At 33.8% G+C, this 18,623-nt stretch overlaps 1 long non-coding RNA gene across 1 annotated transcript; it reads left to right on the forward strand.

The window, feature by feature from the left end:
• Positions 1 to 9,065: 9,065 nt before the first annotated feature.
• On the forward strand, positions 9,066 to 18,359 carry LOC148651953 (uncharacterized). Its single transcript, XR_015925202.1, has 2 exons — positions 9,066 to 16,077; positions 17,723 to 18,359. It is a non-coding gene; the product is annotated as an uncharacterized LOC148651953 (long non-coding RNA).
• Positions 18,360 to 18,623: the final 264 nt, after the last annotated feature.

Here is an 18,623-nt window from a genome sequence, read left to right on the forward strand (position 1 = left end):
AAAAATATAGAGCTGTCTAATGTGTCTTTTATATGTAGGTAAATCTGCATTAACATGTAATTTGTGCATTCTAATAAATCCCCTTTATTTATAATTATTTCATTCAAATTATTTTGCATCAGGATGCTTACTTTTCTCATCTTTTGCAAAATGCTGCGTTTATATTATCACTGGCTGACTCCTCAGGAGGATTTAAAAATTATTTCATCTTTATAACTTGCTGCAAGCATTTATATAGGGTGTGGCCAATTTCCTTTTCCCTTCTGAAGCCTGTTTGTAAAAGGAAACAGCTGTCACATCATCTAATGCCCTAAACAGTTTTGTCCTTTTATGGATTGACTATTGAAGCCTTATTAAATTCCACCTTTTTCTTATTTCTTTATTTTGTTTTAAACTTTATTCATTAAATAAAGAATCACACTGTTTTATATAACATTGTCTGTTGTGACCTGAGTCCTTGGTACACTGCAACATTTTATCTTTTTTATATCAACGTGTTTAGGACCGGGGATAACAATGTACTCCTACATTTCTATTTGTTCATTCTACTGCATACCAAATTCATTTGATATGTAGACATTTTTTGAATATACATTTCATTTTATTAACAGATTACTAACTCAATATGGACTATTTTCTAAAGGCCTACTAGCACAGAATGTCAATCATACATTTTCTCATGTTTGTAGAACACACAGGATATACAGTAGAATTTCTAACTGTTTAATGTAACAATCACTGCTAAATTCACTTTGGATTTAAAAAAAATGATTTCAATTTTACAGGGTCTGAAAAGGAGACATAGTTCTGGGCTTGTGAAGTTGAACTGATTGGGATAAAACCTAAATTAGATCCAGCACTATTATACAGTGAAATTGACTAAAAAGGTATTTGAAGGCTATCAATCATTCCAAATCCCTGGCCCAAACTATATGATATAGCCGGAGTTACATAGGGGGTATACTAACTTCGAGGCATTCAGTTGGAATCCCACAGATGGTAGCTTCACACCATTGGCTTATCACTGAAGTGCATCCACCAGATTTTTCCATCTGAGAATGTGATATACAGTCCTGTATGGAAGAAAGTTTCGAAAGAAACCTATCACAACTGCAACAAATGCAAAATGTTATCAGAAACAATCACAAGATCTTTTTGGTAACAGGTGTGCTGACATTTTAATGAACAGATATGACATAGGAGAATTATGCCGATTAACATTTGTCATCAACAGGGATGATCAACAGGGGGTCTACTGTGAAATTCACAGGCTGGTAGCATGTGTGGCCACTGTGGTAAGCAATACAAGCTGTACATCTGCGATAAATGCTTTGCTCTAGTTTGCAGGTGCTATTTTGTGTGATTGTGTCCCATTCGTCTCCCAGTCTGGACGGGCAAGCATGTGCCTGTTTACCAGTCACTGAGCCCTAGATGCCACATGTCGTCCCAGCTCATCTTACAAATATTCGGGTTCTCAAGTCTGGCAAGTAAGGCATGCACAGCTGTCACATTCTCCTCTCCCAAGAAAGTTGCTGATACATGAGCAGCGTGAGGAAGTGAAAGGCATTGCTCTACTGCAATGTTGTCAAGTCAGGATGAGCAAGTGAGGTCTCAAGACTTGATCAATGCTCAGGCCATCGCACTTGGACCTCACCATTGATTGCTCTGTTGTACACAAAAATTGGCATACCTTTCTGCACATCTGCATCACACTCGCTGATGTCCATCAGGGTGGTCTACACCAAAACCTAGATTCATCACTAAACAGGGCTGGGCTCCACTGCTGTCAGATCCACTAGAAGTTTTGCTCCAATTTACTAACAATGCAAAGGTGTACTGTAGTTCTTTTGATAAGAAGGGACAGTTTAGTTCCTCTCTGTGCTTTTCTTTCTTTTCACTCTCACGTGTTTTGACATTAAAAACAGGATAAATAATCTGATCACTGCTCCTCATTCACCTCTCTCACCTACAGCATGGAGTGGTTGAGTACTTGGGCAACAGAATTACTTGAGTGTGTCTGTGTCAGGCACAAATTAATCAAAATGATGACAAAAGCATTTAATTGATAACAAAATTTCTATAGAATATCTTTAAACGTGTACAGGTATATGCATAATAAAATGATAAGTATCTATTAACAATTGACATATGTATATTAGGATGTAAAGAAGACAAGTTTTTCTTGAAAGGTATGCATTACATAACACAAATATTATAATTCCCTTAGCACTAAAACATATTACTATATTAAAATTAAGGTAAACTAAACGTTTATCATCTCTAAATTAAAATACTCATAGAGTAACTTAGAACATTAGATTTTCAATTAGATGTCGAATGAAAAAAAGTACAACACCTTTTGCACTGAAACAAAACCTTTATCTAAATCTTAGGAATGTAAACTAATTGGAATGATAGTAAATGGCTCTTTATATTCATGATTTTAATCACAACTTTCATTATTAGAAATGTTATTACTGGAGTATGACTGATCTTTATGGTGAACTCCTGCTTCACAGTCCCAAGGTTCTGGGTTCATTTACAGTTTGGGACACCAGTCTGGGATAAGTTTTTATGTTCTCCTTAAGTATGCAGGAGTTATCTCAAGGTAATCTAGTCTCTTCACACCTCCCACACATATAGTACACATGTTAGTTCTACTAATATACAGTACTAATTTTCTACTGTAAATTGTGCTTTTCCAAAGACGGCTTTTCCCAATATACAGTAACTTGTGCTGGCTATGAGACTACAGAAAACGGAACAAATGAGCACAATAGGATGAATGGCCTCCTCTCAATTGGGACCTTTCTGAAGCTGTAATGTTTGACATAGCTTCAGAAATGTATGTACAGTACAGTACCATTGTAAAAAAATACAAAACGGTGTATGAAAGGAAATATGAATAGTATTCACAATGCCATTAATAAAAAAGAGAAATGTGTATTTTCTTACCTTTGTATAGTACAATAAGGCTAACACAGAGACCATGTTTTGTAAATAGTGTATTCATTAATTTTTATCCAGAATTGGCGTTTACAAGATTTGTGTTGTTACATGATGCTAATGTGGAAATGTCCAGTCTTCACGAGAGAATCCCAGGTATGTCTTAGGCAGAAAGGCCCTTGAAAAGAACATGCCAGAAATTATGAAGTCCATTGCATATGTCACAGGAAGCTCGAGAGATTGTAGCAGCACTGGGCTCCTGCAGAGAAAGTCACAGGTTCACATGTATCAGCAGTATAAAGTCAGGCAAATGGTGCTTGAAGTCCTTAGAGCATGTGTGCACTCACTCAGCCTTGATTGCTTTGTGCATGAACTCTGACCCTTGTAGTATAATAATCTCTTGTAGAGCTGCATGCTGGTTTTCTGCTTATGCTATTGGCATAACTGACCATGAAGACTGACGATGATCTTCATGTGTGACAATACTTTCTGAAAACCTTATTTTCAATGTGTTATGCATCTTTTACCTTAGGTGTATCTGAGTGTTCAGCCATTTCATTAGGAAACCTTCTATTCAGGAGCCTTTTGCAAAAAAACGTTAGAAGAAACTGTGTCAGTTTCAAAGCTGGAGCTCTCAGATTATACATGCCCAACTTGTTTTCTCAATTTGTCTGAAAAATGCAATTAATTTTATTTCAGATTCAAATACTTCAGAAAAAGAAGGAATGCTCTAGTGACAAAACATCACCTCTTATAATTCACTGTGATTTTCAATTGGCAGTAATAACAACATGGAGTAAACAGAAGATATATGTTGTGTATTTATTGAGAAGAAATCTTTTGCAACTTTATTCATTTACGCTCTGCTTTTCTTCTTAAACTGGCTTTATTATGCACAATATATTACATTCAGTAGAGCATAGTAAAAGATTCATCCATAAAGGCTGTTTTTAGCTACCCCCTATAGGTTAAATCAATTGCGTACCGTATCATTCAGTTGTACCAGATCAATAATTAAGCAGTTCAGGAAAATCAAGGTTTTCCCAGTTGTCTATACTTCTATCACACATCGAGCTCCAGATCATTGTCTTGTTTTCACTGTAACGGGAAATGATAGGTACTGTAGGAAAGCAGGGACTGGAGTTATATATTTTATAAGCATTAGAATGCAGAATAGCACATTGGCTATTGGTGAACACTGGAAACCCAGACACATCCTTCACAAATTGCAGATTATTCTCCATTGCCAGCTCACTGTTGTTTATATTCATATACAGTATGGCCCAACTTAGAACACCTTTTGCTAAAGCATTTAGGAATGCATCTTCTGAAATGCTCAGTTCTTAAAAAATGCACTGGGTGGCTTTAGCAAAATTTGACATATATGGAAAGAGGTATTGGTAGGGAATTTAAATGTCTCTTTTAATGTCCTTCAGTATCAGTATCAGTATCTATAACAATGACAACCCTGCATTAAGGAAACAAAAAAAATGACATGAAATTCATTTAGATTGAAATTTTGTGTGTGGGAGAATATGTATATTGTACTGTATATTCTGTGATGTGTGTGCATTTTAGAACCTTAGCTTTTAGTTAAGAAATGTTGTATAAATGTGTTTCTACAGTTCCTAGTTAGAAAAGTCCATTTTATTTTTCTTGTGCCTGGTATACATTGTTTTAACTATATTTTATTTTTTAAATTCCTTTAAAAGCTCTTGAAACATAAAATGGAATTGTTTTTTGCTTTTATTTTTAAGTGGTATCCAAGGATAAAACCTACAACGTGTCTCCATGAGCACAAACACAGGCTTTGTGCTGTCTAAACAAAATATGAGTTTTCAGTTGACTTTTCAATGAACTGATCACATTTTACAGTGCATGCTTTACAGTAGAATAATTGTTTGCCTTTTCAAAAAAGTTAAAAACTGAAGGTTTTACTGTTTTTTAGCTTCAATGCACTGAGTGTTGCTACACAAAATTAAAGAACATTGTGATTTCCATCAGCTTACTAAATTAAAGACAGCTAGTTTATTTACTTGACAGAAGGGAATAAAATCAATGCATGTCTGAATCTACTGTACACACAAGCTAATGAGGAACATTATTGTATGAATTAGTAATGCACTCCAGCCTTATCACCTTAGAGCAACACCTTTCCCTGTTGTTGTAGTTGCTGATACTAGGATTGCTTTCTTGATATGTGTGATAGTATGTTTGTTAAATTCCTCCCACATCTAATCTGTGGAAGTGAAGATGAGCTAATACAGTACATTTCACAAAACAGGAATAAACAGCATTTGGATTAATAATTAGTAATCAGCTTTTATATTTCTCATTTGCACAAGGCCTCATAGTTTTAGAAGAAAAGATTACAGTTATTCATTCATTGATTATTTGTCTGTAATGTAATAAGTTGCTCATGTACTGTACTATATTCCATTCTGGCTGAATGAAATCTCTCTTGTTTTTAATACATTACAAAGCCATTTCATATTTATTTTCTATTAAATGAATATTTTACCTTTTATGACTGAACATAAGCAGAACTAAATAATAGTTACAAAGTAGAGTAGGCCATTCAGCTCATTTGTAGTAGAATAGCGATCCAAGGTTGAAGGAAACCATAGTACCAGCTTCGATAATAACTTGAGCCATGCTCCCACAACTGTTATATAAAGAAATGTTAAAAGTTTGCACTTCCTCGTTGGTACAGTATTTTCCTATAGCCACATGTTCTTTCAGTACATCATATAAACAAGTTATGTTATCAGTTACTTTTTTTTAATTGTTTCTACAAAATAACATCTGAAAAACTATAATCTTATAGTTTAAGATTAGAGAAATGCAGGAATTTACACTACTCTGACAACATCATTGCACGTTTTTGTGTGTGTAAAATACTGGTGGTTATTTATTACTTTACATCAATACAAAAATTTACACTGAAATGTATTTTTTGAAATCTGACCTACATTTTTCATGTAAATGTAAAAAATAATCCCCACTTCTAAATGTACAAGAATACATAATTTTACTGTTTCAAACTAAATAACAACAAATAATATTTTATTGATAAAGACTATGGTTACATACAAAATAAACCTGATTATTTTAGATAATTAATCAACACAACCTGTGCCAACAAAAAAACATTAAATGAGACAGCATCACTGCGGTTAAAATGAACCATGTTAACATTCCTTGGCCTTATTTACAATTTATATGACACAAATATTTCTTCTTACCCCTTTTAAAAAATATTTTTTTTTTGCTTCAGTGCTATATCAGTAATTATTTGGACCCTCGATAAGAAAACATCAGAAAAAGGTTATTAATTTGAGCCATTATAAGGAGATTTAAATAAAAGAACATGTTTTCACGACATACTGCTACAAATTCAATTCTATCTGTTGTGTCTCTGACCATAAATGTCCTATGTGGTGTGGAGAAATTTGGGCATGCTGAACTACAGTATTAACGCCCACGTTCTATGAATAAGTTAATTAGTACTGTATATATTTCAACATGTTGAACAATCATGGCTAATCCAAAGATTACAGCATTTACATCACTGGATCGCTACATGAATAACTAGCTATTATACCAGCTTTTATGGTGTTTAGGGGAATATGCCTGCTTACAGTGCAGCCTAGAACATTCAATCATGATTCGAGTCCTTATCAAAATATTGGGTCATACATTCAAAACACTTAGTCTCTTAAAGGGGCTGTAAGTGCCTCAGTGTTTTGAACATAGGGCGCTTTGTTTTTATTTTCAAAGGTCAGCTTAAATGCCACTTTTTATTTGACAGAGCTTTTTCAATTAGGGGACACACTATACACAATACAATATACATACACCATACACTTCTAATGTTAATGAGAACTCGAATTCTAAAAAGCAATAAACAATAAAGGTTCCCTGGGCTAGACATTCAAAAGTGTCAGATTTCAGAGTATAAAACAGAAAGAATAGTGTTTTTTGCAAGTGTGACTTTTATTGGATGAGTTCAGGCAATCTGTAGGTTTTGTTTGTGGTTTTGAAACATTTGAATCCCTAGATAAGGATAAAATGACATGTGAATGTCTGAAAATGAATGGGATTTTCATTGCTTTCGATCTGTTTTCCTTCTTCACTTCTAGGTGACTACAAAAGGTGAATATAAATAAACCTGATAATATACAGGAACCTACGGATCTCTTTTCTTTTAACGAATATGAACGTCTGCTCCTGTTAAGCTATTTTATATTAAAGGTCTTAAGTGAAGTTCAGGAAGAATGACAACAACCAAACCAAGCTTCTTTCACCCCAGATGTTCTATATCATAATCATTCACAATGATATTGCTGGAAAGGTATATTTATATATTATACACAAATACCGCTTTTTGCAGCTCGTCATGCAATATTTCATCCAAGTGCAAACTGTAATCTGAACAAAGACTGAAGGAAAGAAAAAAAAAATTACTTGTTCCACTTCTGTCTCTTTGTTATGGATCTCCAGATTTGCTGCTCTAAGGACTTTTCGGACTCAAGCAAGAGTCTCCAGCTCCTCATAACAGGCTCCTGCTCCCTCTCCATCAGCCATCAGCCTCTCTAGCCCCCTGCATTTCATTTTTAACCAGCTTTATCACAATTTTTTGCTTTTTAGCCAAATAAACCATCTAATGTTTATCTGGACAGAGTTCAGTTTTCCCTAAAATGTCTGTATGAAACCCACGGTGCATCTTCTACAGATTTTCTCTTTAGTAGAAAGATCTCGTAGCATGTTGAAGCTAGTTCCTCTCTTACCTTTGAACAGTTCTAACAGAATCCATTTTCTATGCAGAACAATTCTTGGATCATTCACTTTGGATAGACAAAGATTCTTAAGCTGCCTGTCAAGGCAGGTCTGATTACTGTATGTACTGTATCAAGCAATTTGGTGGCTGGTCTTCAGAGGCGTACCTTGTATACATCAGAGCCAACTCCAGCAGCCTGAAATAAGAACTCCAGCTTTGTACAGTATATTGGCATTCCAAGACAGGCCATTCTTCCTAGTACATTGTTCATCAAGTGCCTGCGCCTTTCTCTCATCTCCCCTTTCTGCTTTGGTGGTTGTGGGGCCACGCATCTTTCTGTTTTTGGCGGGGTGTCTATGCTTCTTTTCGGATGACCAGGAGACTGGCCCTCAGCCAAGTGGGTTAAGACTAATCGCACTGTTCTTATTAAAAAAACATCCTCAAACACAACTAATTTTGGACTGGTATTATTCCTCAGGAAATGGAAGTTCTTTAATAATATTTGACAGGGATAACAGCAGCCAACCCACTTTTGATCTAAACAAGCTGGTCAAAATCATAATCATTCCTGCCATGATTTCTCGTTAGCTATACTGTATATATTTTAATCATATGCACATCCCCGTTTTTTGCTTATCATCTGATACATCCCTCCTCCACTCCATCTCCACCCCTACAGCTTCCCTTTGGTGAATTCGTCTCTCTGCATGGGGATTCTGACTGCTTTATTCTGTGGCCAGGAGACGAATCTCACTATGTCTAAATACTCAATAAACATCCTTAAAAATATCTCATTCCTGGCAGTCATTATTCCTTGTGAATTTTAGGGATGTGCTGAATTTCTGTGCAATAGATCAGTTGGGTGAATGGGAGCAATGAATTAATATTTAATTGTCTCAGAAATTAATAACTAGAAAAAAATAGAGCTTAAAAAGGCCTGCTAGCTGAAGTAATAATCTCAACCAAACAAGAGAGCTGATTTTGAATTTAAGTTAAGGAAGCATTTTTTTGTGATAAGGGAGGGTAGATTAGATTTATTATATAAATGTTTTAATAGAATAATATTGAATATTGATCCATTCTGTTTTGTGATTCTTTATCTTTGAAGATGGGCTAAAATGTTCAGGATCTCATCCTTGTCTAAACATTTTAAAATCAAACAATAAGTCACTCTGCCACCTTATAGAAATGCCTGTGAATAGAGCAGTGGGTTGATCTTAATGAGCTGATTACTTTTTGATGATGTACACGAACAAGTTAGTACATTGTGAGCCAATAGATAAAGAAGCAAATGATTGTTAGTGTCTTTGAAACGGTTTTATCTTCGTACAGATGCATTGCAGTCTTGTCTGTATATGTTATGTTACAAGACTGGAACCATTGCTGCTGCATGTGATGATTTTGCTGCAACTTTATCTTTACGGTATTTAAACAGCCTGAAGCAAACATTTGGACTGGGTCCTGATTGCTTGCAAACTTATGCAGAGCATTCCCATAGCAGGCTACAGACGTCTTGAGCAAAAACCTGTTTCTGCTCCAGTGATTTTTTTTTTCCAGGAACTTGTATTTAAATATCCACCAAGAGAAAAACAAAAGCACAAGAAAGCACTCATAAATTCACTCAAGATTATAAATAAAAAACACCAGGCATATTGTCAGCTATGATTGATTATATACCTGTACTTAATTTTGATGAAGAATGAGGGAAAGTGTAATTTGGATTCAATATGCTTCACCGGAGATTTGGTTACCACATGAGCATGTTGATAATTTTCAACATTGCTTAAAGTATGCTGCCCTGCCAATCTTTACATTTATTTCCAACAATAAGGTACAACAATCCTGTCTGGAGATCCATGGGAATAACATTATTGACTGTTCTGTAGTTCTGTAGACTGTGGACTACAGAAGGACATTTTACTTTCAGAGTTTCTGGACTGAACACTGCTGACCTACAGTACAGTAGATAACAACCTTTTTAAGTGTAGATTTCAAGGCTCAATAATGTCATATTACAATCTACTGCTTTCCTCTTTTGAAAAATGAATACTGAATGAATGGCCAAATGCTGAAAACAGATTGTTCAGTGTGTGAAGATTAGTGTTTCAATTAATTTTTTAAAAATCACAAGGGCAATAGAAAGAATGAGAGAATTCTAATCAGACAACAATATAAACAGTACTTTCTACAATTTGTGTTTAAATATTCTATTCAAGATTACAGTACATTACAATATCACCTGGAAAACAAATGAATTAACTCTTAGGAGTGTTTTGGACTTGGTGTTGAAGAAGAGATCGTAACTTACAATTGGATGATTGTTTAATAGTTAATATTGCAATGACATCAGAAGATTTATATATTGGACGTTTTACATTAAGGCAAGATCATGTGCTTTTTGTATTACATAAAAAATCATATTTACACATAACTATTTTGCCATAATGAGACCATGACAAATAACCACTGCATGTTCACATAGGTTAAATATGAACAGATGGAGGGTGTTACAAGTTGCATTTTATAACTGAATTAATTAGCAACCATGGCAGCTGACACATCATTTTCTAACTGACCTGCAATTAAGTATAACACTTTTTTCTTGTGTTCTGTATGTGGTGTTCCTTCCCTTCAGAAGAGTGGGATCTTGAAGAAAATAATAATGCTCCAGTCTTTGAGGAAAAATTGTAATATTTAAAGAACAGTTTTGAATTTGTTAAAACTATGGGTTTCAAACATACATGGATAGCTGATGAAACCATGCTTACCTGGTTAAAAAACACTCTTTTAATTGATGAAAAGTTTATTAAGCAATCTGTTACATGTAAGGGCATGATATCAAGGGAATGTCTGCAGTATTTCATCATTCCTTAGAAAACGGCTGAAAATGTTACAGGCTAGACTTCTGTATGGTTGGATCAATAGAGCAAGGGCAGTGCCTCAAGACATTGAGCTGAATCTTTCTTTACACAAGTGATTTCAGTGGAAGAAAAATAGAAAAAGGAAACAGAATTCTGTGCAGAAGGAAAGCTGTTTAAACATCAATATCAGTACAAAACAAAACTATTATGACAGCATCACACCTTCTTCAAGCTAGATGCACTAATGTATTAAATGATGGAATAATAAAAACACAAACATGGGAAGAAAAAACAAAGGCTAAAAACATAACTATTATTTTGTGATAACATTTTACTGCTATTACACAGTAGCTGTGGTGGTGATTGCTGTTTGTATTTCAAAGCTATATAATTATTTGAAAAAAATCACATTAATCATATAGACATTTTTATTAAACATGGAATCCAGGCACTGGCCTGGATAGCCAAATGGATTGTACTTCATTAGAGTGAGTGTTCAAAGTTTTATTGGAGTTGGTAAACTGTAATGGAATTGATTTGATGTTTAAAATTCAAGAACACCAGTGGAACAGATTGTTGTTTATTCATGGTTGATTTGTAGTCTAAACCTCTGAAATAATTGACAGGTATCTCTCATTCACTTAATGCATTGATTAAGGCAAGATATGAGCTATTTATGCTGTAGAGATCGCGTCGAGGTATCTAGTAACTAGAAATCTACTTGTGCAATTCTGAGTGGAGTGTAAATAGAAGGGGAATGATGTTTTGTTAAAACTGAGAACTATATACAGTATGAACAAGACAACTGTGCTTTTTTATAAACAAAATACACTTTGGATTTTTTTTTGTAGAGTCAATAAAATAGACATGATGGGTTTTGCTAAGTACAACATTTGTTTTTCACCAGGAAATGTTTCTTTTATCTTTAAAGCACTTCTATAACTGCAGTGTCAGTCTCCTCCAAATGAAATTCCCTATAGGTTCAGCAGCACTGGCCAGCAGCACTGTTTATCATAATGCTATCCTTGTTACTTTAAAAATTTACCTTATATAATATTATTACTTTTTTTCCATTTTCTCTTATTTCAGCTGTATGTATTATATTAAAAGGGAAATTTAAAATGGACATTTTGACATTCATAAAATCTTATCTGTAGGCAAACCAACATAATCTTTACTTAGGCCCTCAGCTCTGTGAATAGACTGTTCACTGTTTTATATCACAGACATGTGCAATCGTTGCATGAATAGTGTAAGCTATTATACACAGATTCATGCTTGCACATTTTTTAATAAAACAAGTACCACAAAGGATTGAATCACGACTATACCTTCTGTGTTTTGAAGGGGAACAAAACTACTGTATGTGCCAAAGAAAATAATTGTTCCACAAAATAAAATATTCTTCTTAAATAAAACAACAACAGTATTTTCTATAAAAATGTCTTGAAGTCAATCATGAAACCATAAATTTATGAGGAATGTTTGCATGCCCTGTTCCAGGTTTTAGATGCAATGTTGCTTGTTAATTAGATGCAGTTCATATTTGCAAAGCCTTCCTGTGATCCCAGTGGAGTTCCTGTAATGATATTTCTTTCCTATAAATAAAACATTTAAAGACACACAATAAAAGTCCTGGCTGACCTTTGTGGTGTGCACCAGAAAAAACCCAGAACGATTTTGTTGAATATTTAACATTTAAAGAGCTCCATTTAGACACCATTGCTTGATGCAGGCATAACCACTGAACAGCTCAATTTAAGTGATTATTCCATTTTAAAAATAGGCATTCTTAACAACATATTGAAGCAAGTAATAATTCTGAAATAGAATTAAATTGCCCTGAAAAAAAGTCTGTACTCATCATTCTTTTAATAAAACAATGTTCTCATAATTATATTGATAATCTAAAAAAACACCACTCACTGTAGTTCACCAGCCACTTGAATATTCTAAACATTCTAATACATTGTAGAAAAAAAAGAGATAGAAGCCATCTTGATTATTTTGGACAGAAGCAGTGGGAGATGGAGAAAGTGACACTTGTCTAAACTGGAGGGTAGTTTGTTTTCATCATACATTTTGATTTCTCACTTCAATACGACATCTTTGCACTGCATTGCCTGTTTTGGATATGGGCACAACTATACAATAAAGCTTCATGAGATTTTCAGAGACAGCCTGCTGTCACAATATGTGGGCATGGGTGCCATCCAAGCCACAGTTAGGAAAGATATTTGGTAGACAGCCATGCTGAGCATAAACAATGTTTGAAGAGCATTAGAACAAGAACAGAACCAAAACCTAGAGTGAGCCTAGTACACAAAATACACAATCACAAAACTGTAATGGTTGTTAAGAATGTGAATATTTTTATTCTAAGTACAGATACATTTTGAATTTGAATTTGAGTTTCTAGCCTTTTTGTGTCATATGCAAAATGAATAAATCAATGTTTTTTTTTTCATAAATTCTTGTTGGTTTAAATGCTTGTGTAAAAAATTAAGCTTTTTTTGCCAGTTATTTAAAGATCAACCTTTTTGGCATGAGGAGGTTTTAATCAGTACTCATTCCAACCCTCCCCGCAGTCTTGATTGAGTTTTTTTCCTGTTTCAGCAATTTGCGGTTTTTCAATATTTCAGTATTTCCTTTAGATTTTAAATTTAGCTACAGATTATACACTGAAAAGAGCTGAAGTTCACTGAGCTTAAAAAAAAACTTTCTTTTGCTACCCATTGTTGTGGTAAATTGTGCATTTACTTTTGTTCATAGTGTAGAACTGTAATTTTGCTAATCCAGCACATTTCTAAGGAAATTATAAATAAATTGTTCTTTCTTTTGAAGATGTCACAAGTAGAAGCTACTTGGTAAAAATGAAAAATCTACCTATCCCTTTTTGAAAACATGTGTTTAAATAGGAGACAATGAAGTCACAGCTCAATTGTGCTGCAAATTCTATTTTCTCATTATTTGCTCACAAGATTCCAAAGAGGTTGTCACTAATTTATTTTCTGTTTTCTGTAATAAAGACATGGTCTTGTTTTTCATTTAGCTGCTAGAATTTGTGGTTCCCTTCTGAATCTTTAAAGCAGCTGTGCAATTTGCTCTATACTCAATGATGTGACTTTTTTCTGCTGTTACTGAGGAGATCTTTGGACATGGGGACTCTCCCATCATTTAAATTTTTAATTGAACTCTTATCAAAGAGATGAGTATGCCAATGTATCGAGATACAAATCTGTTGAAAATATGTTTTGCAATAAACATTATTTAGGCATACAGAGCAAAGTAATAGAGTATTAGGGAAAAGGAAGAAAGTACAGATTGTAGAAGAGGCATGATCCTCATTCATGTCAAGAAAACCTTACAGACACCCAGAAAGAAAGAACCACTGAGGTCACTATACCTCTAGGTACTGAGAAAATGGTGTCTAAAACATTTTAGCCCTGCTCCCAGAATTTCTGAGCCAATAGCGTGCTCTCATCTAAAGGTGAATCCCAATTCAATCTATGGTATGGTAATCTATTAAGAATAAAAATATTGACATATAACAGTCAATCTTCACAATTTAGATCTAGTCTGGAAATTGAGGTGAACATACATTTCTGGCAATGACAGTGGAGTTTTTAACAATTGCTCAGGATGGATGTTGGCAACTACTGTAAATTCTTCTTCATCTCTGTTACTCCTCCATGACATCACTTCCCAAAAAGCTACTGTATAAATAGTATAATAAGTTCCTCTCTCCTTGCCTTCGTCTTAATGCATTCTTCACTCACCCAATCTACACTACACTGCATGGGGATCCTAACTGTTTTGTCTCCTTATGCCGATCTTCTGCTAAATCTTGTAAATCTTTTATTTGATTGTTGTTATTTTTTGTGAAGTGTATGAATGAGGGATCATCATTTAAGGAAGTCGTAACTTCTCCAGACTGCTTAAGTAACGCACCACACATTGTTGGATAGTGATGACGGTGAACAAATTAATCATACAGTATATGGCTAAGTACTTGAAATTTGTTAGATCGCACTGGGGGGAATAATGAATTGTTATAAACTGTAGCTTGCTTTGGTAATTATCTGAAGTTAGACCAGGTGTGGCACCATTTCACATCAGTGTAGACCAAATAGAATAGCATTATTAAAGGAAAAAGTGTGTGATATGATATTAATTAATCTTTTTCCAAGAATATTTTTTGGTGTCTGAAGAGTCTTGGGGTGGAGAGACTTAGCATCTACTACTAATTTAGCATTGGCTACTAATAATATGACTCCTAAGTGTGTCTCATATCTATCCAATCATGTTTTGTCAAGTGCGGGGCAGGGATATTCGGATGCTATTGTACAATTTTGTTTTATCTACTGCAAAACCATTTTTGAACTGCTTACTAAACATGAAGGTCTGCTCATGTCTTTGATGTCAGTGCACAACAAATATCTCTTCACTTAACAAATTCTATCAACGTATGTTGCTGAACAACTTCACCTTTGATGGCATCGTGGTACTTGAACACCCAATCAAAGGAGTTTGATGAATTTCCTTTTTTTTCCTACATTCAGCATAATAAGGTAAGGCAGGGAAAAGTTATGGAAGATGGAACAATGTACAGTATTGTATTTTTTTCTTGCGTTTTTCTTGAAGATTGCCTTCTTGCTTTATTTTACCCTGGTTTCATCAGCATGTTATTTAATGCCTGGTAGCTGCTAATTAATTTGTAGGTTTATTAGACACATTTTATTTTATATTTCTTCTTGCTTACAATAGTTATAATTAAAAAAGCAAATGTTAATAGCTGTGGGCTACTGTCCTGGTAATTGAAAAGAAAAATAAAGCTATGAGACTTCATTTCAGTTTATTTCTCAGTATTATAAAATCATATGAATTTTATAGCTGCACATAAATGACAGCCTTTTATTGAAGTCCTTGTGAAAGGTTTGCACTAATACAATATAAAAATCCTATCCCAAAATGTCCCAGGAATGGAAACTGTGAAATCTTTTTTCTCCCTACAAAGCAAAGCAGACCGTTAAACCTACTGTATACTAGACATTAAAGAAAAATCTTTAAACAACAAAGTGGATTCTCAACAATTCAAAGGTTTTCTGAACATGTTTTTTTTTTAATCTTATTACTAACATATCAGCTACTTTACAGTTTTCTTGTGTAGCTTTTGACATGTTGATTCTTTTATATACAGTATATATACCTAGAAACCATGTCAGGAATTATTACAAAGTGACCTGCAGTAAGGATCCTACAACATCATTGATACTGGACTCCAGTCTTGACTCTTGCAAGTGCTTAGCTTTTCTGATCCAAAGCTCTCTCCTTCTTCATTTGCCTACAGAACACAGAGGAGAGAAGGCTAAAGTGAATGACATGATCTCCTTTGCACTGTAAGCCTTTCATCAGTGCTTCAGCAGAGATAAACATACAGTACTGTATTTGCAGCTTCAAGAATCATCCAAAACCAAAATCTTCAATATGGTAAGAAGTACAAAGGAACATACAGCAGGATCTTGATTGACTGAAGTACAGTACCTGTTTCGTCAGTCACAATATTATATCGTGGAAGCATATCTTTAAGATCACCCATGAATAATTCGCATAACTTTACAGCACAAAGAGCCAATAAAAAATTAAACCCGATCACACCAAGTTGTTTAAATAAAACATAATCAATAACTTAACCTCTGATAATTTAATCTAGTGTATCATATTCACAACCTGATTTCTGTGAACAAATCAATTGTCCCTTCATAAAGACTAAGATTTTCATCTTTATAACTTTTCTTACATGATCTTGATTTTCATTATTTTAGCTCTGTCAGCTTTCACCATATTAATCACTTGATTTCACTTCTGTAAATATAAAATTCCATCTTTTATGCATATTAGTGCTCAAACCATATCAAAGAGAATGTGAATGATGTCTTTATATCCAGCAGTCATCCAGCAGGAATTTTATGCAAACAGTATTAACAGCTATTATTCACTGACATGTCTAGTTCTATTATTGTATTCACTGAAAGGTTGTTTAGTAAATTTTACCTTCTATTTTTTATACAATACTGGTATACGAAAGGGTTTTTGGTATTTTTATTTTCAATTGCCTTTTGTTTTCAATGTATTTTTTTTCTGAGATGGACTGTTGTCCTATACAGAGTTTATGCCACCTTGTCCCCTTAGCTTGCCAGGATGTTTGCCCCTGCAACCATGAATTGGATGAAGTGGCTAGAAAATGGATAGATGTATTTTTAATAATAAACAATACAAATTAAACTGTTAATATTAAGTGATACATTACATTTGTGCTTAATTTAAAAAATGCTATCAAACTGAACTTCAGATACAGATTTTTTTTCTCCTGGATAAGAATGTCAATCTCTAGCTTTAAATTTACAGCAACCTTTATGTGGAGCATTTTTGTAAAAACTTGATTTTAAAATCAAAACAATATTTTCTCTAGTTTGCACTTTTGTGCTTTTTAACTGTTTTCACACTATTTAGTCAATTTTGCTCTGGATCAAAAAAACCAAATAGGTTTTATGTGTTTTTATTCAATCAAATGAGATTTGAGTTATGCATTCCCTGAAAAGGGAATTCTTGATTCTTCTTTTTTTTTTTGCTTAAATATACAAATTTAATTGTTTCCATGGAGTATTAGTTTTACAAGAAGCAATAGGTGCCACACTTGTTTGGAGGTCATGCTGATCGAAGATCAAAGAACATAATTCCAAAGATAGGCAGAGTGAATCTAATCTTCAGGGAAAATAGAGCAAATCCACAAATGCTTTTTCAGGGAAGCACTTTTGTAAATAAAAATGACAAATAAATCTTGCTTCTATAACAAAACTAAAAGACTCCCCAAATGTGCACGACCAAATGTTTTGTTTGTGGTGAAATAAAAAAAAACGTCATTATATACTGTACACACTGTATATTATGTACTGTATATACTGTACAGTACATACATTGTACTGTACATACAAGTCTTAAGCATGTTGCATATGTAGATTCTACACTGTTATTTGAGCTCTATATAGAATGACTCCTATGGCTATGTTCTACTGAAAATTCAGTAATTTTGTTTTCAGCTAATAATTATTCCTGGTTGATTTGTATTTTGTAGGTCAAGATGAAATCTCTCGGTTTCATGAATGTGAAGGAAGAAATGATGCTAATGATAAACAGCACCCTACAAAAAGTGAATTAAGATGATTAGTAAATGTCATGGATTACCTACAGTACTACAGTATTTCAAATTTGCTGCTCAAGTATATCTTAAGTATATATATATAGTAAGTATATATATTACTAATAGACAACAGTCAACAGTTGTTATGATAGAAAACATGATTAGATGCTTTGAGTAAATTGCTGATGCTCATGACAGATGGCTAATATATTTTAACTTCTTTTCTAAGATATGTTAGACTTTTGCACAGCAGTGCATATATATTCTAAATAAAAAGTCAGTACTTTTCTTGTGAGATGTTTTCACCCATGCATTTTTTTATGCATAGAACCTTACATTTCTTCAAAAAACTAAAACATACTGTACTGTTGTCTTTATTTATCCCAACTCTCAATTGAAAAACACCCCATTCCCCATCATTTGCCTTATATTGTGAGATATGTATTTCCTTTTGTGTGCTATATTTTAAAAATATGCTATGTGGAAAATCTGGGTTTTTTTCTGTAAGACAATTGCATAGTAATGATTTTCCTTGTTGTTCCAACAATTAAAAACAAAAATGATGACCAAAGTGTGTCCTTGAATTTCTTTTCTTCTTTACATGGAAATCACTTATTTCAACACAAAAAATATAAAAACAACATGGTTTTCTTCCATATAAATGGTTCAGGTGTTGTTTGGGAACATTTCTGCTGCAATTATTTGCTGAAAATGCAAGTTTAAGGAGCTTTCTTGATGTTTAACTATGTTTAAATGGAATAATGAAAAATATACAGTAGTTCTATACACTTAACTTTCTCTTGGTGTCCCGCCCCAGTTAAGGCTGTTCCTTGAG

Source organism: Lepisosteus platostomus, chromosome 11 (assembly GCF_059453375.1).
Source record: "Lepisosteus platostomus isolate fLepPlt1 chromosome 11, fLepPlt1.hap1, whole genome shotgun sequence".
NCBI lineage: Eukaryota > Metazoa > Chordata > Actinopteri > Semionotiformes > Lepisosteidae > Lepisosteus > Lepisosteus platostomus.